The sequence below is a fragment of the Bos javanicus genome, chromosome 9 (genome assembly GCF_032452875.1).
Source record: "Bos javanicus breed banteng chromosome 9, ARS-OSU_banteng_1.0, whole genome shotgun sequence".
Taxonomy (NCBI): domain Eukaryota; kingdom Metazoa; phylum Chordata; class Mammalia; order Artiodactyla; family Bovidae; genus Bos; species Bos javanicus.
In genome coordinates, this window is record NC_083876.1 from 72,739,126 (window position 1) to 72,766,517 (window position 27,392).

Sequence of the window (27,392 nt, forward strand, 5' to 3'; positions counted from 1 at the left end):
GTGAGGACTACGAACCATGAAACAATACTGCCAACTGGGCTTTGCTGGTCCCAGGAAAGCGACTTGAAGGACATGCAACTAGCTTAGGCGTGATTTGAATGCTGCAAAATCCATTCCCATGTTGCTTTTAGCTCATCTGAATGCTCATGCAATATGCAGCTATTCCTCGGTACCCGTGGGAGATTTCTAAGCAAAGTAAAATATTTCTACACAAAACTTGTCACTTCTGTGAAAGAAACTACAATTGTCAAAAATTCTTGTAATTACACCTATTTCTTTGTAACTAGAGCATGTCAGCATAATACCCAGGTAGGGTACAGTTATCAACACTTTCACAGAGGGAAAATCTACCTGGTTTATTTTTCTAGTTCCTTTAGTAATGAGTGTCTTGTTTGCTAGTTCTCTGGCTTTGGGAACATAGACTATCCTTTCTCTCAATTTCTCTCTCTTTCTCTTTTCTTTAAAAAAAGCATTGTGTTGTGGAAAAAGTCTTAGTTAAAGGAAAACAACTGCTTTGATCTGATAACGTGGAAAATAATAGTTATGTAATATTCACAGGAACAATTCTTCCAATTCTTGTTTATCTTTTAAAAATTTTTGATAGAAAAATGAGCCAAGAGAAGCAAGTTTTTAAAAATGTATGCCTAATCACTTCACTTAGAGATACTGTTAGCACTTTAGTATACATCCTCTGGTTCTGTGCATGTATAAATAGACAGCTATAATTTCCTTTAGCTAAAATGGAATCATATCTCTATGATATTATATACCTCACTTCCCCAAGGCGTTCAGTGTTCTCCTACATCGTTATTTCTAATGACAGTGCAGTGTTCCCTGTATTATTATTTATTTAACCAATAGAAGCATATATGAATGGCTTCAGGATAAATAACGCCTTCAGAACTTCAGTTTTTAAACCACCTTTCCCCTCTCCCAGACGGTAAAGCGACTGCCTACAATGCGGGAGACCTGGGTTCGATCCCTGGGTCGGGAAGATCCCCTGGAGAAGGCCATGGCAATCCACTCCAGTTCTCTTGCCTGGAAACTCCCATGTTTCCTGGTAGGCTACAGTCCATGGGGTTGCAAAGAGTCGGACACGACTGAGCGACTTCACTTTCACTTTCCCCTCTAGGTCATCTTGGAAATCGTATTCTCCATCCTATTCTGAGAATAGAGTTAGCTAATTGATAATTATCTTTTGAAAGGAGTGGAATGAAAGTGGTCTAGTGAGTAGAGCTTGGATGTGGCAGTCATCTCCCACTCAGCTACTCACTTGCCATAGGAGCATGGACGATTCCTTAACATCTGTAACACGATATCTCAGACTCTTCATCTCTGGCTCTGAGAAAGAAAACATCTGGATGCAAGGCAATTAGCATTGCCTCGAAGAGTGGTGTGATGAGCATTGTGCCGTCTCCCACCACAGAACTTGGGAATTTGGGGCCCCTTTTCCAGGACTTAATCTTTGAAGTTGAGCCCATATCTCCACAGTTATTAGAAGACTTCTGAGAATCAAATCAGCCTCGACAGACTGCTCAGAATTCTTGGCTCAACCCAGGCTTTGGTATTCAATGGTCAAAATGCAAAAACAGGCAACTTTTGCTCACAGTGCTAAGTTGCAAACCATCTGCTTCTCATTTCTAGTGAGTGCTATTGGGTAGCACAGAACAAAAGTCATCATCCCCAAATCCCAATTCTAAAGTTCTCTTGATCTGTGCATTAAGTCAGAGTCAATTCTACCTAGGTGGCAAGCCAGCGTCATCTGGCTGTCAATATCTACTATGTGACATTTGAGAAAAGGAAGGAAGGGAGAGCCAAACAGCCAAAGATTGTATCTTAATTCACACAAGGGCAGGGGAGAAAATGGAGAAGAACACAAGGACAGCGCTCACAATTGTTGCTGACAGTGTCAGCTAAAATAGCAGCTGGCTCTCATCCAGGGAGTTCCCCATTCAGCTGCTGTGTGTGTGTCCCAGGTCTAAAGAGCACACAGCCCATACCTGGCCAGTCCAAGTTCCCATACATCCTGCAGTGGGTTACACACTGCTTTTTACTAGCCTCCCAAAAAAATGTTGGGGAAGAAGAAAACGGTATGTAGTCCTTCCAAGTTACCTGATCTATTGAACAGTATTGCACTTTTTCAAAAGTGAAGGCTGAATTTTGATGCTTAGGCTGTTGTGTAGGCCTATGTCCTGCTGCTTTCCCTTCATTCTTAGCTTCTGATCATCACAGTGTTAGATGCTGTACAAGGAAAAGAACAAAGACATAGACCTTTAGGAATTGACAAAACTCCTATCTCAATGGGGGTGAGAAATGAAAAATAAGAGATATGGAACACAAGAGCTGAGTGACTGAATTTTAGGGTTGGAGGTAGGAGCCCCACATACTGAGTGGGAAGACGAGTGAGCTGCCAATCAAAATCTCCTTCAGATGATATAGCAGGAGGAGGGAGAGGAGAGGGGGCGATCACTTAGTTCGCTGAGCATGAGGGGAGTATCTTGCAGTTCTAGAGAATGTTGAGAAGTGGAAGTGTGAGTGGGAAGCCTGCATTTTTTCCGCACCCACCACCACACCATCTCCTTGGCTGCAAGAATTCCGTTATTGCACCACGAAGCATTCGTGGTCCAAGTTAGGCAAATGAAAATGCATATGATTCCATCTACCTAGGATCTGTTCTGTTAAGCAAATGCCCTCACATGAAAATGGTTTTTAAAGAATGGAAACATGAGAAAACTTGACTATCTAATCAGGCTCTTGATGTTCTCTTAAACTAATCTGTACTTTACGTTTAAATTGTACCCAGGGGAGGAAATAACTGGTGGAAAGAGCACTTCCTGGGCATCTAGAAACCAGCTCCCTAGCTTCCAGTTTACAACACAGGAACTCTGGGCCTGGTGAAAAGTCTCCTAACTTATTTGATTATCAGATTCCTCATTAAGATTTAAAAAAAAAACAAAAATTAGACTAAGTCACTTCTCAATTCCCTTTCCACTGCAGAATTCTGGTTTTTGCCAAAAATCATAGGATGAGGACTAACATTTACTTAGATTGGTGCCACTGACTCAGGACAGAATTCTCAAACTATCTGCTACTAAATCCTACTGGCTTAAGAGAATCCAAGTAGTTGGTAAAAGAGCTTTGCATTCTTGGAAATACATAATGCCCCTGGAGAATTTATAATCATTTTATAAATAGGCAATGACTCTGCTTTTCTTTAAGCTATACATCATGAAACATTTGGGGGGCGGGAATAGGGGGCGGGGTAGCTCAGTGCAGTGATGGCTTTAGAAGGACAAAGCCCTCTTTTCTGTGAACAGTGGAGGCCCTTAACTTCTCTTAGTCTCAATTTTCTCATCTGTGACTTGGAAACAGTGAGGGCCACCTTGAAGGGCTGGAGGGGTGGAGGAGGAGTTGGCTTTCCACAGAGCAGTGGATCAGGCTCCCCTAATAAGAAAGTGTGAAGTTTTGCTCTCAAGCAGGCCAAGTTCAAGGGCTGGTTCATGGTTTGGAAGTCACTTCATTTCTACAATCTCGGCTTCTTCACGTGTGATATGGGAATAATAACCTTTACCACACACATTTACTATATGTGAAAAGTTGAGCAGGGTTCATAGCACTTAGTAAGAACCCAGTTGATAAGCATAATTACTGCGCATTACCCACAGATTCAGAATTGGCCTACTCGGGCACTGCAACTGGGCTTTTACATGACAAAGGGAAGGGGTCTCACTAGAAAACAGTTCAAATAGTAATGCAAGAATGTAAGTCTAATCTACCAAGAGGATGAGCTCTGTTTACATGGAGATAACAAATTCCATATGTTGAATTTATGTGTAAATACCAATTAGGATGAAAACAAAAGTCAACAATGTTTTATTTGCATAATATTCTATTTACAATCAGGACCACTACCTAATCTTTAACTTGTGAAGTTCTTGAAATACAGAAAAAACTGTGTATTTTCCTGACACAGAACGGGGTTGGAGGAATTACAAATGCTCTTACTTTGAGGCATTAGTTAGGTTCTTTGGTTACAGGCAACAAATGCCAGCTCTGGTTCAAGTTCTTAGAAGGATGTTGGTGAGCACAATGCACCAACTTCATGGAAGTCTGCAGAAGCAGGTTTAAAGTTGGGGGGAAAAATCAGGAGGCCCTCCTGGTAGGGGCAGTTTTCTGCCCTCCTTACATCAGAATTGAAGAGAGAGGGCTTCCTTGGCCGTCTAGTGGTTTAGACTCTGTTCTTCCTCTACAGGGGGCACAGGTTCGATCCCTGGTCATGGAAGTCCTGCATGCTGTTAAGTGCAACCAAAAAAAAAAAAAAAAAACAGAAGAGAATTGAAGACAGGAAGTCCAGTTGACCAGGCTTAGATCTTAGAAGACCTTCCCTTCAAATTCTTCCCAGAGGAAGGATGTAGCCAAAAGATATTCCTGGAACCTCTTTGCCTTCATGGAAGAAGAAGAGCTTATTTGAATTTTCTGACCTACCAAGACTACCCACTATGGGGTGAGAAGCAAATTCCCCAAAGGAAACAGAGATGCTGATAGGAAGAGGGGGTGGATACTGCGTGCTCTATCAACAAAGGTCTACTACTGAGAGAACTGTTTCCACAGGTGAAGAAAACTACTCCCCTCTCTCTGTCTCTTATAAGACAGAGATAATAGTACACCCAACTCTACAGGGTTGGTTTGAAGTATATATATAGTCATGCTTAACAAGTGGCCAGGACAATGTCTATCACATGTCTAGGGTGTCTATTAACTTTCCCTAAATCATACTATTCCTTCTAATTTTAATTGTACCTGTGTTAAGCTTTTCTACTTTTGTTGCATGTATAAACATATTTGTGGGATGTTTCTTAGATCCCTGCATATTAGTATTCTTTATCAAAGTGCGTGTTTCTAGAGAAGAGATCATGCCTCACTTTATTTATTTGGGCCACAACTTGTAGCTTGTGAGATCTTAGTTCGCAGGCCAGGGATTCAACCAGGGCCACTGCACTGAAAGCACCAAGTCCTAACCACTGGACCACCAGGGAATTCCTCATGCTTCACTACAAACAATACAATTTGCTTTTGAATAACCGATGATGATGATAATAACAGAAAGGCATTGCCCTAGTGATTAGTTTCAAGTGTTGTTTTTAGACTTTTTTACTATCTACATATTATTTATAACATAGTCAGTGTTTAAAATTATGCTTGATCAATAGGCTTCCATTTTCTTTTCCATGATCATGTTCAAAAGCCTTGATTATACAGACTACATTGTCCATACAAGGCTTTTGATAATGGAATGGTCGGCACAGACTTCCTTTCCTAAATATTTCGCTGACTCACTTGTTCCATTTTTAAACACCAGCAGATTAGCATTGGTGACATCTGCTAATTATTTGGTTTGACTCGTGGCTGGCATAAGACTTCCATCTGCAGCAATCAGGAAGACGTGATCAGCGTGAGGCTAATGCTACTCAGTCCGTGACCAATTTGTAGTAATGAGTAGCCTTGTCTATTCTCTGTTTTCCCCAGAGGTATCATTATTTATCATGTGTTGGAAACAGAGCTGCCAGAAGTTTAGCATAAACCTGGTAAGAGTGAATCTAACTCCCATCAAGTGGAAGGTGCATGGTCTTCCTATTAACAGCAAATCAGCTCTAGAATTGTATTAATCTGATTACATATTTAAAACCTTCTACAGTCCTGGGTGTCCTTTGGAAGGAATGATGCTAAAGCTGAAGCTCCAGTACTTTGGCCTCCTCATGCGAAGAGTTGACTCATTGGAAAAGACTCTGATGCTGGGAGGGATTGCGGGCAGGAGGAGAAGGGGACGATAGAGGATGAGATGGCTGGATGGCATCACTGACTCGATGGACGTGAGTTTGAGCGAACTCCGGGAGTTGGTGATGGACAGGGAGGCCTGGCGTGCTGCGATTCATGGGGTCGCAAAGAGTCGGACACGACTGAGCAACTGAACTGCACATCTCTCTTAGGGCTTGCCAGGTGGTAGGGTGGTAAAGAATCCACCTGTCAATGCAGGAGACACAAGAGTTGTGGTTTGATCTCTGGGCTGGGAAGATCCCCTGGAGGAGGAAATGGCAACCCACTCCAGTATTCTTGCCTGTAAAACCCATGGACAGAGGAGCCTGGTGGGCTATAGTCCACAGGGTTGCAAAAGAGTCGGACATAGCAACTAAGCAACAACATCTCTCTTAAACTCTCCTCCTAGCCCTCATTCTGATGTAGAAGCAGTCTTAGAAGAGAGCTGAAAACTGACTTTTTTTGCTTCCTGGTACCAGGTTTCGAAAAGTCCCTTCACTTGGCCTTTGCCTCTTTGTTTCTTTCCCACCATCATGTGACTGCCTCAGCTTCATTAAGGCATGCTAGTGAAGTTTCCAGGCTGAATTCTGAGCAAATTAAATCATACTCTATAAGCTGACTAATAATTTTGCCTACTTATTTTTGTGATGCTCAGCCAGGATTAGAGAGGCAGTGAACTCAGATCCTGGCAGTTGCCACATTTGTTAATTCTAACTCTTTATTCAATACTTTGGGTCAAAATTGGTGTACATTTTCCCCATAATGTGGGCTACCGAAGCAAAAAAAGGATAATGCTTTCTGCCCCCTGGTGCTCCTTGCCTGCAACTGCAGCAGATGACTGAGCTCAGGGATCCTCCAGACAGGAGAGGGATTTGTTCATCTGTTCATGGTGCTTGGGAAAGCCAAATTTGAGGGCTTAACATAAGCGGTGGGTGCTAGAAACCTAAGTATCAGGTAAATGAATGGAGAGGAACACTCAATTATTTACAGCAAGCCCTCCTGGAGAGAACAGAAGGCACTCTGGATTCTGGCCTTTGTTGCTCTCTTAGCCCCTCACTGGGGAAACTGCTGGGGTGGCAACCCTGGCCTTTGCTTCTTCTATTGGCTCTGCCAGGTTCCTCCCACCTTAGAGCATCAACCTCCGCTGCTCCCTCTGCCTAAAAATCTCCCTAACCCCCTTCACCCACTGAACCCTCCCCTCTTTTCAGGTTTCCTCTGACAGGACTCTTTGGGCGGATGACTAAATCAAGATTCCATTAAATCTTCTCACACCACCTGGGTCTTCTCCTTCAAGGCATTCATTGTGATTGTAATCAAATAATTAATCCCAGAAACTGTTGTTTAATGAATGTGTAACCTGCTAAAATGGAAGCCCCCTAAGGTCTTATGTCTGCATTTCAATTTTCATATGCAAAGTAGATTCACAAAATATTATTTTTAAATAAATGAGTGAAATTCAGAATTGAAAACTCAACATTCTGAAACTTGAAAACCCTTCTTTAGGTTTTCTAAATAAGCCATAGCCAGGTTTATTCTGGAGCACAGTTTCAATTACCCAGATGAGGGAGAGAGAAAAAAATATGGAGAGGATGGGCTGAATTGGGTCAAATTTCTCTTCTTTCTGTTTCACCCAGGAGTAGTTGTATGCTCATGTGATTAAATGCCAAAACAAGCTTGCAGGGACTTTTCTCTTTCCACAAACTCCTCTAACTGTAGAAAGGGTAAGCATTCTTTTCAAATCCCATTCCCATTTTACCATTTGCCTCACATACTGACTCACCCTCCAAGACTCTAACCATTTTTTTTTATTAAAATATAATTGATTTACAATGCCATGCCAATCTCTGCTGTACAGCAAAATTGCTCAGTTATACACATTTATACGTCCTTTTTTCACATTTTTTTCATTATGGCTTATCCCAGGAGATGGGATATAGTTCCCTATATGCGCTGTACAGTAAGACCTTGTTGTTTATCTATTCTACATGTAATAGTTTGCATCTGCTGCTGCTAAGTCACCTCAGTCGTGTCCAACTCTGTGCGACCCCATAGATGGCAGCCCACCAGGCTCCCCCATCCCTGGGGTTCTTCAGGCAAGAACACTGGAGTGGGTTGCCATTGTCTTCTCCAATGCATGAAAGTGAAAAGTGAAAGTGAAGTCGCTCAGTCGTGTCTGACTCTTAGCGACCCCATGGACTGCAGCCTACCAGGCTCCTCTGTTCATGGGATTTTCCAGGCGAGAGTACTGGAGTGGGGTGCCATAGCCTTCTCCCAATAGTTTGCATCTACCAACCCCAAACTCCCAGTCCACTCCTCTCCCTCCTCTCTGCCTGGGCAACCACAAGTCTGAGCTCTATGTCTGTGACTGTTTCTGTTTTGTAGATAGTTCCACTTGTGCCATATTTTAGATTCTACGTATATGACCCTAACCATTTTTATTCGGATATCTCATTTAGAAGAGAATCCTAGGCACCAAGTCAGGGCTCATTGCTTAGTATGACTAGCAATGATGCTTTTCATTACTGAGCTTATGATACTTTCTGGTTATTTTCTCTATAGCCTTTTTAATTTTTTTTAACTTATTGATTTTTCTCTACAGTCTTATACTGGAAATAAGCAATAAGTGTGACTTTCCTTTGACAGATGGAGGAAATGAGCAAGGGCAAATTTGGAGCCCTGGAACCACTGTCATACTGGCAAGACTGGGTCACTTCCAGGACAGCAGTGGAAGAAAACCTCCAGAACTCTGGGCCTCAGGGCAGTTTCCACAAGGCCTCCAACTGATTACAGATCCAGGGTTTCCTCCCATTGACTGAAAGTATAATAAATACAAGTGACAGTCTGAATACCTTCTGAGATAATCTTGTAATGGTTAGGAGGGGAAAGAAGAGACAATCCAGCTGTTTGCCCATTTTTATCCTGCCTAGTGTGAGCTGAATGCTAACTTGAGAGCCCCTTTTTAAGATGGGCTGTAAAGTACCATCTCTTAAGGAAACGACCCCATATCAGAAAATTGGTTGGATCCAAACAACACAGTGTATTTACTGGAGGACCTGGATGGGGGAAGGGACTGGGGCAGCAAGGTGTGGTCATTATTATTCCACTGACCTGAAACCTAGCATGAGGGGTGAAAGGCTTAAACAGCAAAAGTCATACGGACTCATTATTTTAACAGCACATCAGTTTCTTGTTCATCTAACTTTCAACAAAAATTTATTGAAAACTGGCAATAGACTAAGTTTGGTGGATACAGCCAAGAATAAAAAGAAACTCTTGGTCTCTTAGATTTTTCATTTCAGGGCAGGGGGCTCATAATGGATGGAAGGAGAGATTATATACAAGGAAATAAACAAACAGAATGACTTCAAACACTAATAAATATCCCAGTAATGATAAATCAGAGTAATATGGTAGAGAGTGGCTGGAGGCAGTGGGTTATCCTAGGTCTGTGTGGTCCAATACCAGTTAGCCACCAGTTGCAATGTGGTTGGTCTAAATGTCCTGAATAAACATGCCAGATTTCAAGGACCTAGAATGAGAAAAAAGAATGCAAACTATCTTATTAGTATTGAAATGACAATATGTTACCTATATGGGGTTAAATTAAAGTAGCATTAAAACTGATTTTATCTTTTTTAAATTTTTTTTAATGTAGCTACTAGAAGATGCACCATTACATGTCTGACTCACATTGTCTCACCTGATGTGTCTACTGGACAGTCTCGTGTGGACAGAGGGGGCAGGGAAGACTGCCTGAGGAGATGATAATACGTGTAGGGGGTGACAGGCCATATGATTGTCTGATGAGGGCAAAGGGAATTATAGAGAATAGGTGGGAACCAGTATGATGAGTTAGAAAAGAAAGCCAGAAAGCCAGTGTGCCTGGAGAGAAGAATGGATGGGAGATGCTAGGCTCCTGAAACTAAGGCTTGCTTACACAGGGCCTTGTAGACTAGAGGAAGAAGTTAGAACTTTATAGAAAACATAAATCTTCTATAAAGTATGGGAGCAGATTTGCTTCTGTGCAATTTTCCAGGCACAGCTCCAAAATATCAACATTCAGTATAAATGCTGGCTTAAAACATGCAAAGAATCCCACTCGGCTCAGAATATCTCTATGCTAATAGAGGCTTGCATGGGGATATGCATTTATTAAACTTGTCTACTTTCACATAGTAACTATGATGTTTATATATAAACTTTTTATGAGGAGGAACACAGGTGGACAGAGAATGAACTCATCTAGATTAAATGAAAATCTCAGCTTCATCTTCTACTTTACTCAAGTTCAAACTCTGATTGTATATGTAATAGCAGCAGGCAGATAAACTCAAGTTTATCCAGAAAGTACAAAGTGCAGATTGAGAGACAAACATTGAATATTTCCTTCACTATACGTGAGTGTGCAGATAGAAGGTTTGTAGATGATAGATCCATTTATGCCATATTTTAGAGTCTACATATATGACCCTAACCATTTTTATTTTGATACCTCATTTAGAAGAGACTCCTAGGCACCAGTCAGGGCTCATTGCTTAGTATGACTAGCAATGATGCTTTTCATTACTGAGCTTATGATACTTTCTGGTTATTTTCTCTATAGCCTTTTTTATTTTTATTTTTTAACTTATTGATTTTTCTCTACAGTCTTATACTGGAAATAAGCAATAAGTGTGACTTTCCTTTGACAGATGGAGGAAATGAGCAAGGGCAAATCTGGAGTCCTGGAACCATGTCACTCTGGCAAGACTGGGTCACCTCCAGAGCAACAGTGGAAGGAAACCTCCAGAACTCTGCGCCTCGGGGCAATTTCCACAACTGGGCTTTTTTTTTTTTTCCTACTGGGCTACTCCCAGGAAGAGGAAAATAAACTGAATATGTCCTTCCTTCCCCTAGCCCTACCCCTGGGGGAGTGGTTATTTAAAAAAGTAGTGAATCATTTTAATGATCATATATTTCAGATGTATTTTGAAGTTTATATAATGAATGTATTGCCATAAAAGCAAAAATTTAAGTTTCACAAGTGAAGTGGAAACATGTTTGTTCTCAATTATCAAAGGGAAACTTATATCCATAATTACCAGGTAACTCTTACACAATAAAAGGCAAAAAAGAACATGTCCTAACTAGGGCTAAGTGTTCACAAAATTAAAAGGGAATGAGCCCAAGTGCTCAAATTATCCACAGGCAGCATCAAGGTTGGTGCTTAGCCAAAACACATTAAACCCTACCAGCTGACAGCAATAAGAAATCTCTAAATCCTGAGCTGGTCTGAGCCACTCTTATTGTGGTTCCTGAGAGAGGTATGTATACAAGGAAAAAGGACATGTGAAAAATAAAAACACATATTTAATATTAGTTGCAAGAGATCCTGGTATCCCAATAATAGACTCTCTGGCCAGCTGAACTGGAGCCCGTGTGTAGGCCCAAGCCTGCCATCAGCCCAGCTTCACTTCTAATTCCCAGACTTTCCACAGGCTGACAGCAGAGTCTGAAGGGATGAGTTCTGAGCACTGAAAACTATTCTACATTAAGAGAGGAGGCAAATGACTGGGCCTGCACTTTTTTTTTTTTAAGTCTTTATTGAATTTGTTAACAATACTGTTCTAGTTTATGTTTTGGTTTTTTGGCTATGAGACACTTGGGATCTTAGCTTGCCAACCAGGGATGGAACCTGCACCCCCTGCATTGGAAGGCAAAGTCTTAACCACTGGACCAGGGAACCCTCTGGGCCTGCACTTTTGAAGCAGTGATCCTGCCAGACAATTGGCATGGCCCCATCCACATCCTTGAATTCCGTAGATTTACTACTCCTCCCTCCTGGGACCTGAGGGTTCTTGAGCTAGCAGTGATCTCAATAGGGAGAAAATGAAAATGGAAATTAAGGATAGGTGGTTATAATCTGACAATTTTAAGGAAAAAAATGTAAATGCAATTAAAAAAAGAACGTGCATAAATGTATAATGGAATGGTGTACAGCAGAAACCAAAGCAACATTGTAAAACAAATGTACTTCAGTTTGAAAAAATACAATTTTGAAAATGTGCATGCATATAGTCATCACCATTACTAAGCACAGACTCTGAAAAGTAAGTTTTATGAAGCCTATTTAAAATGAAATCAAATTGAGGTTCACAGTAATTAAGCCACTTGCCAGGGCCAAAAGATAGCCTGATGGTGTGTGTTCAGTCACTTCAGTTGTGTCCAACTCTTTGCAACCCTCTGGACTGTAACCTGCCATGCTCCTCTGTTCATGGGATTCTCCAGGCAGGAATATTGGAGTGGGTAACCATGCCCTCCTCCAGGGAATCTTCCCAACCCAGGGATCGAACCTGTGTCTCCTGTGTTTCCTGCATTGCAGGCAGATTCTTTACCCACTGAGCCACCTGAGAAGCCCCAGCCTAGTGGAGGAGCAGCTATCTGAGCCCAGGTCTGTGATCCTTCTTTTCTGCCACACTGAGCATGGACATACGTCTGTGAATTGAAATAAGAGCAGAACACTATCACCAACATTAGTGTCATGAAAGCACTAACAGAATTTTCAAATAGGAAATTGTTCAGTACATTATGTGTTATCCATTATTGCTATTGATGTAAATTGCATTCATTATACTTACAAGGCATAAATAATTAATAGACAATGTAGCAAGGAGTAACCATTTATGATTCTTCCAGGTCCACAGCAAGGAAAAGAAATATATGTGTCTTATGGTCTCATTTCCCGACATGCCTACCCTGAGCTTTCTCTGAAGGCATCTTCAACTTACACTCAATATGAATGTATAAAATCTGGTTTATTAACTTCTTTACCAAAACAGCTCATCTTTTCGATGTCTGAAGGGGAAGGCAGTTCCAGTTTAAATCAGTGGCTCATATCATCGTCAAGAAATCAGATTTCTTGGATATTTGCGTTGTCCATGGACTAGTTCCTCTTTTCGCAGCAAAATGGTGAACTGGCAGTTCCAAGTGCCACATGGAGACACCTTTTGGCCGGAGAGGCTGTCTCTTGCTCAAAGAGACAAAACAAAGGAGACATTTCCCAGGAGTCCCTAGAGGACTTTCTTCACATCTCTTTGACTAGAAATGGACTCCATAGTCTCATCCTAGAGCAGATTCATCCTCTGAGCAGGGAATAGTGCTTCTTCTTCTGAAGCCCAGGGCTAGGAAAAGGAGAAAGGAGGGGAGATAATAGAACAAAACCGGGATTCAGCTAGAAAGGAAGAGCAAGAGTAGGGACAGAACAGATGGTAGATCGGGAGTATCTCCAAGCTGTCACTATAGACTTTAAGCTGTGTCCTGGGCCCTAGGGTCTCCCTGTAGTAATCCATTTCATAGGCTTTTCCAGAGCAGTCTTCCTAAAGTACAGCACTGGCAGTTTCTGTTCTCACAGAACTCAATGCCAACGCCTCAATCTGGCCTCCAAAGCTCTCTACAGTTCACTCTAAATTTCCCTGTTCCTAGCCCACATTGCCATGTAAGTCTCTGTCTGTTCAGGGCACCTCCTCCTTACCTCCCCTGCACCACATCTCCTGTGTTACCTCTCTCATGTCCCCAAAATGATATTTCTAAATGCAGAGATCTGAACTATACTGTTTTACTTAAAACAATGTCTTCTAGGATGAAGTTTAAATTCCATAGCATCACATGCATTGCCTTTCACAAATTAGCCTCTATATGTCTTTCCAGGCATTTTCTCCGTTCATCTCCATTTCCATCCTCACCTCCTCCCCTGACACTCTTACCACATAGAAGCTTCTCACCCTTCCCAAATGCGTTCTGTTCTTTTATGCCTTCATGGTTTGTCATATGTTGTGATCATTGCCTGGGATATATTTCTCATCTTTTCCATCTGGTAAAACTCTATTCATTATTCAAGCCCAGATCAAAGTTCATTTCCTTTAGAAATGCTTTTTCAATCTCCCAGGCAGAAATAATTTCTTCCTCCATAGTTGCGTCTAAAGAGTGCTATTACACCAGTTAATACATTGTGTGGTAACAATTTCCACTGAAGTGTTTTTCTATAACAGATTATTATTAATATCATCAACAACATTATATTACTCTTTGCACCTTCAGCTCCTAGTACAGAGCATATTATCAATGAAAGTTGGAGGATGATCCATCTAGAATATCTACTTTGAATTCTGCTAATTCTTCAGATCTCATCTCAAATATCATCTCTTTTAGGACTTTGTTGTTATCCCCTATGACTAACCTAGACAGCATATTAAAAAGCAGAGACATTACTTTACCAACAAAGGTCTGTTTAGTCAAAGCTATGGTTTTTCCAGTAGTCATGTATATATGCGAGACCTGGACTATCAAGAAAGCTGAGCACCGAAGAATTGATGCTTTTGAACTGTGGTGTTGGAGAAGACTCTTGAGAGTCCCTTGGACTGCAAGGAGATCCAACCAGTCAATCCTAAAGGAAATGAGTCCTGAATATTCATTGGAAGGACTGATGCTGAAGCTGAAGCTCCAATACTTTGGCCAACTGATGTAAAGATCTGACTCATTGGAAAAGACCCTGATGCTGGGAAAGATTGAAGGCAGGAGGAGAAGAGGATGACAAAGGATGAGATGGTTGGATGGCATCACCAATGCGATGGACATGAGTTTGAGTAGGCTCTGGGAGCTGGTGATGGACAGGGAAGCCTGGCATGCTGCAGTCCATGGGATCACAAAGAATCAGACATGACTGAGTGGCTGAACTGAACTGAACTGAACTAATGAAAAGTTTTCTTCTTTCAAATCCCCATAACTTTGATTTGCGCAATTAAGTCCCTCCTTCATATCCTGTCCTGTCTGATGGTTGCCCTACCCCCCTCTCTCTGCCCCACTAGCCTGTGGGCTCCTTTGGTATTCTCTCGCTGTGTTCCAACTCCCAGTGTGGTACCAACTCCCAGTGTGATCTGCTAGTATATGTGTAGATATAGTCAAGGGAGAATGATTCTTTCCTTTGCATTTCAGCTTTGGGGTCAGTGTTATTTGGGGATTCTTGACTTTAGAGAGTAGGAAGTTAGAAAAAATAGTTAAATGTGTTTGTGAAGCCAAATATTTCTTAAATATCCTAGGCATGGGGGGATCTTAAAGTTCTATAAGAATTTTTGAAAATATATTTATTTGGAGAGTATTTTCTAAAATATACAGACATTCTTGGTGTTTATGACTTTTTTTTTAACCAAATCTTATCACGAGTCCTTGCTCTCAATGGCACCATGTTTGCAATTGTATTGATGTCAATGGATCTAATTTTCAGAGACTTCTCTGAAGTTTAAAGGTAGACAGGGCTACCAATGTACGCTTATTTCAGAGGACAATGAAAGATGAAGATTAAAAAGTACCATTAAATCTAAATACCTAAACAACATTTGCATTTTATTAATATGTCAAAAGGTTAGAGTTATCAGTGATTGTGTCTCTCTTACAGTAAATAAACACCCAATTGACTTGGCTGAGTCAGTGAAAAAAAATCAACCAACCAGTAAAGCTTGAGAAACACTCAAACTTCCCAGAAACCAATATTTCCTAAGTTTCTATTGTTTACATACCAACTGCCCAACCTGTGCCATACCTCTATATCACCAATGATGTAGTAAAATTAATAATTCCTGGAATAAAACAATCATAAATTTTATACTAAAATCATGTGTAATAAACAAAAGGTAATTACTTAAAAAAATCATAACAGTGTGATTACAATTCTAGCTGGAATGTAGGAAAGCCCTTGCTTTCTTTTTTAAGATGGGAGATTAACAAGTGGAGTTGAAAAAAATGCCAGACTAAGAAGGACTGAAAAGACTTTTAAGAAGACATAGTTTTCTCTTTACATAATTCATTTAATAGTAATCTTTGTCCCTCTGAAAATCACCTCCATACATGAGTAACATCATCTTGGCATTGGGAATTATAACTATAACTAAAAAAATTAAGCAGTTGATTAAAGTTAAAGTTTTTAAAGCACTGTTCTGGTTTATGATCATGTGTTTTGCAAGATTACAATGTGTTTTGCAAGACTACAGTATGTTTTGCTAAAGACAATACTTCACCATTTTTGAAGGATTTATAATGTTTGACCAAGTAGGTTATATTCAGGAGTTAAAATCTGAAACTCAATTTTATGAGAAAACAAGTTACACTTAAATAAGACTTTTAGAGAAAGAACAATGAAAAAATGTAGGTGGATTTAGAAGATTTCCCTATTTCAATTTACACCTTAAGAGCATTTCTCTTATTATTGGGCATTTAATGGCTTATTGAGTAGGAGGCTTATTTCTGAAAGAAGTAAAAAAAAAAAAAAAAAAAAGATAAATGTTGTTATCTCCTTTATTTCTTCCAGAACATAAAAAAGAATTAAAGACTCTTACTTGAAGATACCTCTTGGGAGTGTATTTTCATGCATCAGCCTTCATTTTAATCATTCTGAGATTTTTCAAGTTCAAAGTATCTCAAAAAAACTCCCTTTGTTTAAAGGGTATTCAGAGCTGCAGCAATTCAACTATGGAATCCTGGTGCTTTCACTCAGCACCCAGATGGACTGGAAGAAGACAGCACCAGGTACACAGGCCCACATGGCCAGGACTTTACCGCTGTAGAAGCTGGGATGGCAGAGCACAGTTTACCTGATGGAGGCAGATAGCAAGTACAGGTCTCTACCCCTGCTAACCCGTGTCAAAGACTGTCCCAGGGAATCACAATTTCAGCTCACAGTAAAGGAATTGAGAATAATAGAGGTTTTTGTCCTTCCTTCAACCAAACACAGTGTTCTTTCCATGGGCAACTTTAGACCAACTTACTCCTTGCAGTAGATGACTCTTAAGTGCTGAAATTATTTTGTTATTTAGTTAAGAATTCACTGGGAGGGCTCAGACTTATAGGAATTGAAAAAAGCACGTATCCATCTAAGTGGATTAGGTTTTTAGGGAGCAGATGGAGCTGTAGGCAATGGGAGAAAATCAGCTTGCCCTACAGGTTACAGATTGACAAGAGGAAGGCAGAGGCAACAAGAAGGACATCAGCAGGACCAGGGATATTCAAGTATTAGAGCAGGTGGGTGGAGCCAGGGAAGGGGAAGTCGAAACTGTCACAAACAGGTGGGCAGGTGGGCAGCTCAGAAAAGGCTGTGAGCAAGAAACCAGACTCAAGCTACAAACTCTGAGTTGAGGACACTGGGGAGAAGTGACCTTTGTGTGGCTAGAAATAAGAGAGGGAAGAGCTTAAAGCTGGGAAGAAATAAGTACTGGGTGGCATATCAGGGCTGTCTTGGGCATAGAAACAAAGCAGGGGGCTCCCAGAAGAGGTACAAGAGGAGAGCTTGGCCATAAAAAAGAGGCAAAAATCCATTTATTAGAACTGGGGCAGGGATAGCAGTCAGAGGGTTCAGTAAATGAAAGGAAGTGGGAAATTGAGCCATTCCCTAAATGACATGAATTTCTAAGTTTCTTCATTTCTGTTTATATATTTGATCTCTCTTTTGTGTTGGAGGCTTTCCTAGAACATCTGATGATCCTTGGCCACCAATCAACGTTTAAGAACAAAGCACTGACAGCTCTGTGTGCAAGCACGGAGGTTATCAACTGATGAGACTCATTGTGAAATAGTCAGGATGGAAGTCAAATATTTTGGGTGAGACTCAAACATCAGGATGAGGAAATCTCTGATGACATTTATCCCTTCCAAGAATAGTTTCTGCCTGAAGAGTAAATATCTGGAAGATAAACACAGCAGTAAAAAGGGAGGGGGTTACTAGTATTCAATGTGCAGGGCCTTTCAATGCCTCTGTGATCAGCCCATGTCTCAAATATCTTCACGCCTCCATATCTGAAGTTTTCTCCCTTCAGTGCTGCTTGAGAATAAATTTCAAATCTCCTGCTCTTGGTAAGAGTGTAGGTTAACTACAGGCTATATTCAGTCCAGAAAGAGATCAAAGAGCCCAGTCACTCTAGTGCTAGCTTCTTAGGGATTCAATGATGGCGATAAGCTCATTTTGCATTAGCACTTTTACTTTGAAGGTCATGTAAGTTATAGCTTCCTCCTCTCTTTTGAGGCAGTTACCACTTCTCCATCTGCTTTGTGTCTCGTAAAAAGGTTGAAATCTTTCATCCTATTTTTCTTCTGTTTTGTCTTTAAGGCTTTGTAGTCTTCTCTCTTTGTGTGTGCTAAGTTGCTTCAATTGCGTCTGACTCTGTGACGCTATGGACTGTAGCACACCAGGCTCCTCTGCCATGGGTTTCTCCAGGCAAGAATATTAGAGTGGGTTGCCATGCCCCGAGCCAGGGGATCTTCCCAACCCAGGGATCAAACCAGCCTCTCTTATATCTCTTGCATTGGCAGATGGGATCTTTGCCACTAGTGCCACCTGGGAAGCTAGTAAAGGCTTCTCTTACTAGCATATTATTATGCTTTTGAGAAGAGTTTAAATTGTCATCTTTAATGAAAACTCCCTTTTGGTACCGATTGACAACATGAAAAGTGAAGTAGAATTTCAAGGGTAGGCTTTAGTGAGTTCAGTTCAGTCACTCAGTCATGTGCAACTCTCTGCAACTCCATGAACCACAGCACACCAGACCTCCCTGTCCATCACCAACTCCTGGAGTCCACCCAAACCCATGTCCATCTAGTCGGTGATGCCATTCAACCATCTCATCCTCTGTCATCCCCTTCTCATCCTGCCCTCAATCCCTCCTAGCATCAGGGTCTTTTCAAATGAGTCAGCTCTTTGCATCAGCTGGCCAAAGTATTGGAGTTTCAGCTCCGACATCAGTCCTTCCAGTGAACACCCAGGACCAATCTCCTTTAGGATGGACTGGTTGGATCTCCTTGTAGTCCAAGGGACTCTCAAGAGTCTTCTCCAACACCACAGTTCAAAAGCATCAATTCTTCTGCACTCAGCTTTCTTTATAGTCCAACTCTCACATCCATACATGACTACTGGAAAAACCATAGCCTTGACTAGATGGACCTTTGTTGGCAAAGTAATGTTACTGCTTTTTAATATGCTATCTAGGTTGGTCATAACTCTCCTTCCAAGAAGTAAGCATCTTTTAATTTCATGGCTGCAATCGCCATCCGCAGTGATTTTGGAGCCCAGAAAAATAAAGTCAGCCACTGTTCCCACTGTTTCCCCATCTATTTGCCATGAAGTGATGGGACCGGATGCCATGATCTTAGTTTTCTGAATGTTGAGCTTTAAGCCAACCCTTTCACTCTCGTCTTTCACTTTCATCAAGAGGCTTTTTAGTTCTTCACTTTCTGCCATAAGGGTGGTGTCATCTGCATATCTGAGGTTATTGATATTTCTCCCAGCAATCTTGATTCCAGCTTGTGCTTCTTCCAGCCCAGCGTTTCTCTTGATGTACTCTGCATATAAGTTAAAGAAGCAGGGTGACAATATACAGCCTTGACGTACTCCTTTTCCTATTTGGAACCAGTCTATTGTTCCATGTCCAGTTCTAACTGTTGCTTCCTGGCCTGCATACAGGTTTCTCAAGAGGCAGGTCAGGTTTCTGGTATTCCCATCTCTTTCAGAATTTTCCACAGTTTATTGTGATTCACACAGTCAAAGGCTTTGGCATAGTCAATAAAGCAGAAATAGATGTTTTTCTGGAACTCTCTTCCTTTTTCCATGATCCAGTGGATGTCGGCAATTTGATCTCTGGTTCCTCTGCCTTTTCTAAAACCAGCTTGAACATCTGCAAGTTCACGGTTCACTGAACTTTGCTGAAGCCTGACTTGGAGAATTTTAAGCATTACTTTACTAGCGTGTGAGATGAGTGCAATTGTGAGGTAGTTTGAGCATTCTTTGGCATTGATTTTCTTTGGGATTGGAATGAAAACTGATCTTTTCCAGTCCTGTGGCCACTGCTGCATTTTCCAAATTTGCTGGCATATTGAGTGCAGCACTTTCACAGCAACATCTTTCAGGATTTGAAATAGCTCAACTGGAATTCCATCACCTCCACTAGCTTTGTTCATAATGATGCTTCCTAAGGCCCACTTGACTTCACATTCCAGGATGTCTGGCTCTAGGTGAGTGATTACACCATTGTGATTATCTGGGTGGTGAAGATCTTTTTTGTACAGTTCTTCTGTGTATTCTTGCCACCTCTTTTTAATATCTTCTGTTTCTGTTAGGTCCCTACATTTCTGTCCTTTATTGAGCCCATCTTTGCATGAAATGTTCCCTTGGTATCTCTAATTTTCTTGAAGAGATCTCTAGTCTTTCCCATTCTATTGTTTTCCTCTACTTCTTTGCACTGATCGCTGAGGAAGGCTTTCTTATCTCTTCTTGCTATTCTTTGGAACTCTGCATTCAAATGGGTATATCTTTCCTTTTCTCTTTTGCTTTTCGCTTCCCTTCTTTTCACAGCTATTTGTAAGGCCTCCTCAGACATACAGTAAAGTTATTATAACAGGTCTTGATGGAAAAAAAATGACAATTATTCTGATAACTCATGGGGAACAAGAAAGTGTATCAGAGCCTCCTTAGTGGTCTTACTTTAACTCTTCATTGGGTATGAATGGGACTGGACTTACTAGGCAGAATTGACTCAGATTTTCTCCAGAAAAGTGGCTTTACCTAAATTACCAGCCAATTTCACTGCCAGTTGATATCTACTGTTACTTGCTTTTAGAGACCTTCCATTATTCTTATCTCCCCTTAGAAACAGTTTGCCCATTCTCTGATAATTACTTGAACTCATGGTGAACATACCTCACAAGCACACAAAGATGAACTTTATATCCGACTGATTTATTGGTGAGTGATTCCCAAATGCTACTGGTGCAAGATGCCTGTCTGACTTTATGTGAACAACTTGGGCAGTCTCTTAAAAATAATAGAATTGCAGATCCTACCACCACCACCCCCCATGCCTAGAAGAACTGATTCAATAGGTAGAGTATACAGGATTTTGACAAGGTAATTCTGAGTTACTGTTATAAAACAGTCATTTCATTGACTTATTCATACTTATTCATATTGTTTATTTTTAGATGACTAGTGCACTAGTCAAAAAGTATGAATAGACAGTTTTTACCTTTGAAGAATTATTATTTAGTAGAAAACACAGGGCCTTTTCTGGTGGCTCAGATGGTAAAGAATCTGCTTGCAATGAGGGTGACCTGGGTTCAATCCCTGGGTCAGGAAGATCCCCTGGAGAAGGGAATAGCTACCCACTCCAATATTCTTGCCTGGAGAATCCAATGGACCGAGGAGCCTGGGGGACTACAGTCCATGGGGTTGCCAAGAGTTGGATACAACTGAGTGACTAATACACACACGCAGATGACACAGACTTAACAGAAAGAATTTTAATTAAAATCAGTGTGTAATTATGAGGACAAAGTGAATCAACTAAAGTACTGTGGACATTTGGAAGAGTCATAAATGACTTAGAGGGGATCAGGGAAGGTCTTATGAGGAAGTGGTCACTTAGTTGGGCTTTGAAGAGTAAGTGAGGTTTCCATGGGCAGAAGTGGAGAGCATTTGGGTAGGTTTTTTCAGACATATTATCAAAAGAAAGTGCTCAAAACAAAAATTATGTCATACTAGATTTATTTTCATTTTTATATATTCTGTATTGATGAGCATAAGTAAATATTCCAAGTCAAACGTTTAAGTTTTCAGATATTTTCAAGAGCTTTAATTCATATTAATAATCATTGTCACATACTTACTAAGTACCCATCATGTATTGAAATCTGTAAGCTGATATAGGACAAATTACAACAATAGCCTAAAATTTGTCTGCCTTGAAGAAGCTAGGAAATAATAAGACACAGAAATATTAATATAAAAATACTCAATATTTTTTAGTAAATATTTTGATAATGTTCCTTATTCTTTCAACTTGATCCACCTCTCCTCTAATTAGTATGTAGATTGATTCTTATTGTAGATCAGTTTTTGGGTAAAGATGAACATTTTTTTAAGCTTCTATTTTAATATCATCAACCAGCAATACTTCCTCCTGTAATAATAGGGGAACGTTTTATACTGTCCTTCCCTTATTCTATTTATAGTTAAAAGTCATTTTTAAATTTTCCCTTTCCTCTCAAAGGTCCCATCTCATCTCTTGCATTGCTTTTCCAATTTTACATCAATATGTCTTTGCTATTTCTTGGTAATCTTTGCTTTCTTTATTAGTTTCAAAAACAATATTCCCTTTATATTAGCTTCAAGCTCTTCTTTCAGTTAAAGTACAAAATTATGTTGGAATTTCTCCAGAACTTTTTCAAAGAAAAATGCTAATGATGGTAGTGTGATGCACTCTGTATATCATCATTAAAATGATTAAAACTGTTATAAAACACCTTTTTGTGCTCTGCAGTGTACAAAGAAATGGAAATTATTGCTATTCTCTAGAGAATCTAATACTGAGGATGAATCAGTAAAGGACATAAATTGTGAGCAAAACATAAGCAAAGTAATATAACTGTTAAGGAAGATAAACTCTAGGCATTAATGAAGAGAAAGTATTGCAGAATACACTTGGTTTCAGAGACCATATACAGAGAAAAGTGGCATCATTATGGGATACACTTGACCATCTTTTCTTTTGACTCCACTTCAATACAACTCCTCTGCATTCTGCGCTCTCTTTTCTTCTCTTTTTGCGCGCATTTCTCTTTTTCCTCCCCCAATCTCTTCTCCACTCAATGAAAGAACAGTCTCACAGCCTTTTTGGGTCCTATAAAGAGCATTTACCCTTCTCTTAAATTGGTCCTTGCCCAGTGACAGTAGCACAGTGGTTAAGAATCCACCAGCCAATGCAGGAGACACAGAAGATGTGGGTTTGACCCCTGGGTTGGGAAGATCCCCTGGAGGAGGAAATGACAACTCACTCCAGTATTCTTGCCTGGAAAATTCCCCGGACAGAGGAGGCTGGTGGTCTATAGTCCATGGGATTGCAGAGTCAGACACAATTGAGTGACTGAGCACTCAGTGACACTAAGTATGAAGAAGCTTCTTCACTCCTAAAAAGCCACTCTGGGTGCTTCTGATCAGTTCCAGTCTCAGCGGATTGGAATCTCTGCCTTTCAAAAGCACCACCAGTTCCTCACTGAAAGCATGGGAAGACTGACATTATGGTACAGTGTCTATAGCTACTCGTATGACCTTATACCAAGCTGGATCTGAACATGCTACTTTACAAAACGTGGAGGTTTGTGGCAGGCTAAATGATGCCCCATCCCCTTGCCAATATGTCTACATCCTAGTCTCTGAAACCTATGAGTGTTACTTTATTTGGCAAAAGGGATTTTGCGGAAGTGATCGTTAAAGAACTTGAGATGGGGAGATAGTCTTACATTACCTAGGTAGACCCGAGATAATCACAACTATTCTTATCAAAGGGGCCCAGAAGGATTCAATCAGAGGAGAAGGCGAGGTGATGATGGAAGCATAAACTGGAGTGAGACGATCTGAAGATGAAAGAACTGGCCACAAGCCTATGAACACAGGTGTCCACCCTTGAAACCAGCCCCAACTGGAAAAGGAGAGCAAAAGAAATTTTCCCTCAGGTTTTCCAGAAAGAACTAGCCCTCTAGGCAACTTGAGTTAGCCCAGTGAAAGTGATTTCAGACTTCTGGCCTACAGAACTGAAAGAGAGTAAGTTTGTGTTGTGTTAAGTCCCTACGTTTATGGTAACTTGTCACAGCGGCCATAAGAAACTAGTACATAGTAGCACTAGATGACTTCTGTGGCTCTTTCTAATCCTAACTGCTACTTCCTAGCTATGGCCCGTTGCTAAGTGGCCTAGACTTGGCAATACTTGGGTGCCTTAAGAGATCTTGTTGTTTTTTTTTTTTTTTTAAAAAAAACATTGTTTGACATAGCAAGTGCATTCAAAGAAGGTAATTAAAGAAGAGTGTCTGCAGGTTCACATGAGATTTTGTTCCCTAAAGAATTGGTATGCAGAGAAAAACATTCATCTTCCCCTAGAATCTGAACCCAAACTTCATCCCAACTTTCTCTCCTACTATGTCCTACTCTCCAGCCCTATCAGTCTTCCTGTCACTTCCCAAACAGGCTCTTCCATGTTCACATTTCTTGGTTGGTCCTCAGCATGAAGGGCCATGTCCCCAAAGTTCCAACCAAGTGCAAATTCTCAAAATCTCTCCCTGACCACCCAGGTCACATTTACTCTTTCCTTCTTCTATTTTCTCTAAATATATCATTTGAGTTGCTTGTGTTCAGACTCTTAAATCCACGTTCTATGTAGTGCTTGCACATCAGTCTCCTCCATTAGACAGAAGGAACATGGAAGGCAATGTGCACAGCTTATTCATTTTGGTGTTTCCTGAGCAGCATCTACTAAAGTAGACGGGCCATGTTTCTGGTATCAAACTCACAGATGACTAGAGCCAAAGAATCAATTATTGTTGCTTTTCATAAGTGCAACATTTTTCTATATGAAAAGTTGTGAAGGAACATTTATTTATGAGTGCTCCGTATCTTTTTCTCCTTATGTTCTAGTGTTTTACTTTAGTGTAAATTTCCTAGGATTACCCTTCCTCTGACACACCATAAATAAGTAGGGAAAAAATTAGCCAAATCTTACTTGCAATTTTTTTTCCCTTTAAAAGTATTAAAAGTTAACTCAGGAGCCAGGGAAACTGTTAAGAGTTTTTTTTAAAGCATGATACATTGCAATTACATAAGCCCATCTGATTTTTACCTTTACCCATCATTCTTTCTCTTCCTTAAAACTTAGGATTAGGGGCATTTTAAGAGCTTAAAAACTATTTAAAAGTGTCAGGAGTAATCACTGATAATAAGTCTTTGCCCCCTTGTTCCAAAAACAAATTCAGACTAAGTAAAGCTTGTCAATAGACCCTGAACAGTAAAGGCAATTTATTCCACCTTTTTTGTATTAAGCCATATCCCAGTCTGGATTTGATGATGGAGAACAAAGCGGTAAAATTAGTTCACTCCAGAAATACCTTCCAGTGGTAGAATGCTTGTCATCTTACTCATTTCCTTGATCATAGTTGGTGATGATGCCAAACCCTTCATTTGGATAGCTAAGGGAGCTTAACTCTTAAATCCTCAGTACACCAAAAAAGGAGATAAATAGATAGTACCAAAGTGCCCGTTACCGTTATTTTTCAGACGGGTAAATAGATCCAAAGGTCAAGTTCTCATAGTATGTCTGTGAACAAACCACAAAGAGGATGAAGCTAATGGGTGCCCAGTGTTGCTTTATGACCACTTGTCTGATCAAGACAGTCAACTGAAAGCCCCTGACTTGTTTGAACAGAGGCGTGTGAATTCACACATGATGCATTTGAGTGACAGCGATACTGAAGGAGAGTCCACATAACAGCTGTTCAGATTTAGCAGCAGCATCAATAATTTTATCTTTATAAACAATAAATAGATACTGGTTCTTTAAAGAAAAAAAGTCTGCTAATTCTTCTGATAACAAGAGAACATCAATGATATGTTACTATCTACAAATAAATAAACAAACCTCTCAAACTAAACCCAGGTCACCCACATATACTAACATCTTCTTTCATCATTGGTCTTCAGGGACACAAGGATGTTCTAAGTATTTTCCGGTCCATTCTCCTCTTTAAGACACAGGTCAGGACAGTACAACCTCAAGGCTAAGATTTGGGATGAATGTTTATACTGCTGCTCTCTCCCATCAAAAGAATTACAATGACATAACAACCTGAATATCTCTGGAAAAACCTAAGGGGAGAGGTCTTTATTCCAAAAAAAGATCTAGCAGCTAAAGCAGGACAGAATAAAAAGTGCCTGGTTCAGAAAATCTGGCCAAGTCAGTGCATTCTGTACAAAGTAAGTTTTATCTGTTGTCTAGTAAAAAAAAAAAAAATGTAGGAACACATTGTGAATGTGAATTTTCAACAAATATATGTGCATTCTGGATTAGTTAATTATTCTATCGCTTTTTAGTACCTTGAAAGGGAAATTTAAAGTTAAGTGTTTGATCTGTATATTTTGAGGACTGCTGCTGCTGCTGCTGCTAAGTCGCTTCAGTCGTGTCTGACTCTGTGCGACCCCATAGACGGCAGCCCACCAGGCTCCCCTGTCCCTGGGATTCTCCAGGCAAGAACACTGGAGTGGATTGCCATTTCTTCCTCCAATGCATGAAAGTGAAAGGTAAAAGTGAAGTCGCTCAGTCATGTCCGACTCTTAGCGACCCCATGGACTGCAGCCTACCAGGCTCCCCTGTCCATGGGATTTTCCAGGCAAGAATACTTGAGTGGGTTGCCATTGCCTTCTCCGATTTTGAGGACAGAAAGGCCCAGATCTGGGATAGGAAACTGCCAAGCTAGAAATGGTTCTTGGCAGAATTCCATCTGGCCATCCACTGATTTTCTAAAATTAAGTGTTCTTTGCTTCTCTCTCTAATTATTTGGATGAATAAAATTTAAGAGAAAGCATGTCATCTCAGACTTCATAATACTGGGAATAGTCAGATGTGTAATTTACAGAAGGAAGTACATCTCTGAAACTTTCATAAAAAGCACAAACCAAAGTCAGGCCAATGTAAGTTCAAATTTTGATTATGCCATTTGGCTTATGTACCCTAGGACAAGGAACTTAAACTCTCTGAGTTTCAGTCTCCTTATCCATAAAATAAAAATAATAGTACTTCTTTGCAGTGTTAATAAGTTGAAACATGTCATCAAGTCTACACACAACCTGTAGACACTCCAAAAGTGGCAGCTGTTATCCATTATATAAAGCAGCACTATTTATAGAATGGACACATAAAATATCCTTTAGAATATTTTAAACTCTGTGAGCTTGAGTTCTAATAGACTGCCTTTTATAAACTGTTAGACCTCGTATCTCTAGCTGGCACTAGATAAGGATGTGCTAATTTGTTTAATTATATATTTTCTTCAAAACAAACAAATTATACCAACTTTCACCCAGAGCTTCCATTTCCCTTGCTTACTTTATTCATTTCATCAATGTCTCTGGAAGTAGTTTGCCACTAAATGGTAAAGAGCAAAACAATAGCAACAAAACTATTTTGGAGATAGAACAACAAATAGGCCCCAACGGAATAGAGAAAAATAATCTAAAGCAGGAAAGTCTGCCTCAGGAAGGTTGGTCTTGGCTGTCTGTGACGCTGTGTTGAGAAGGAAGTTAAGGTAATAGAATAGGGCACAGTGGATGCAATGAGGAGTAGTGGACAAGGTAGAATAATTTCAAGTTCAGCTCCAGGGAAGTCACAACCATTTATCAGCAGAGCCAGAACTATAACCAAGGTCATCAGATTTGGACAGAAACAGCTGAGATCATAAATCACCATTCAGAGTATGTGAAGCTTTCTACCATGATGCCTTTAGCTGGGAGCTTTGGTGAGTTCCATCATCCTTTCTAATCTGTTTCCTTATCTGTTAATTGAAAGGGTTGGACTAGATGAACTCTCAGATCCTTTCCAGTATTAATAGTCTATGTGTATATGTTTCTATATAGTACAACTTGGCTCTCTAGATTAAGAAGATTACATTTTTAATAGTGCTTTAGAGTTTACCAAAAGCTTTTGAAGTTACCATTCTATTTGACCTTTACAACTACTTTGTAAATC

The 27,392-nt window shown here is 40.3% G+C and overlaps 1 long non-coding RNA gene across 1 annotated transcript; it reads left to right on the top strand.

Moving 5' to 3' along the window:
- Positions 1-5,447: 5,447 nt before the first annotated feature.
- LOC133254052 (uncharacterized) lies at positions 5,448-10,973 on the top strand. The gene is made up of 3 exons (XR_009738551.1): positions 5,448-5,585; positions 5,696-5,870; positions 8,458-10,973. It is a non-coding gene; the product is annotated as an uncharacterized LOC133254052 (long non-coding RNA).
- Positions 10,974-27,392: the final 16,419 nt, after the last annotated feature.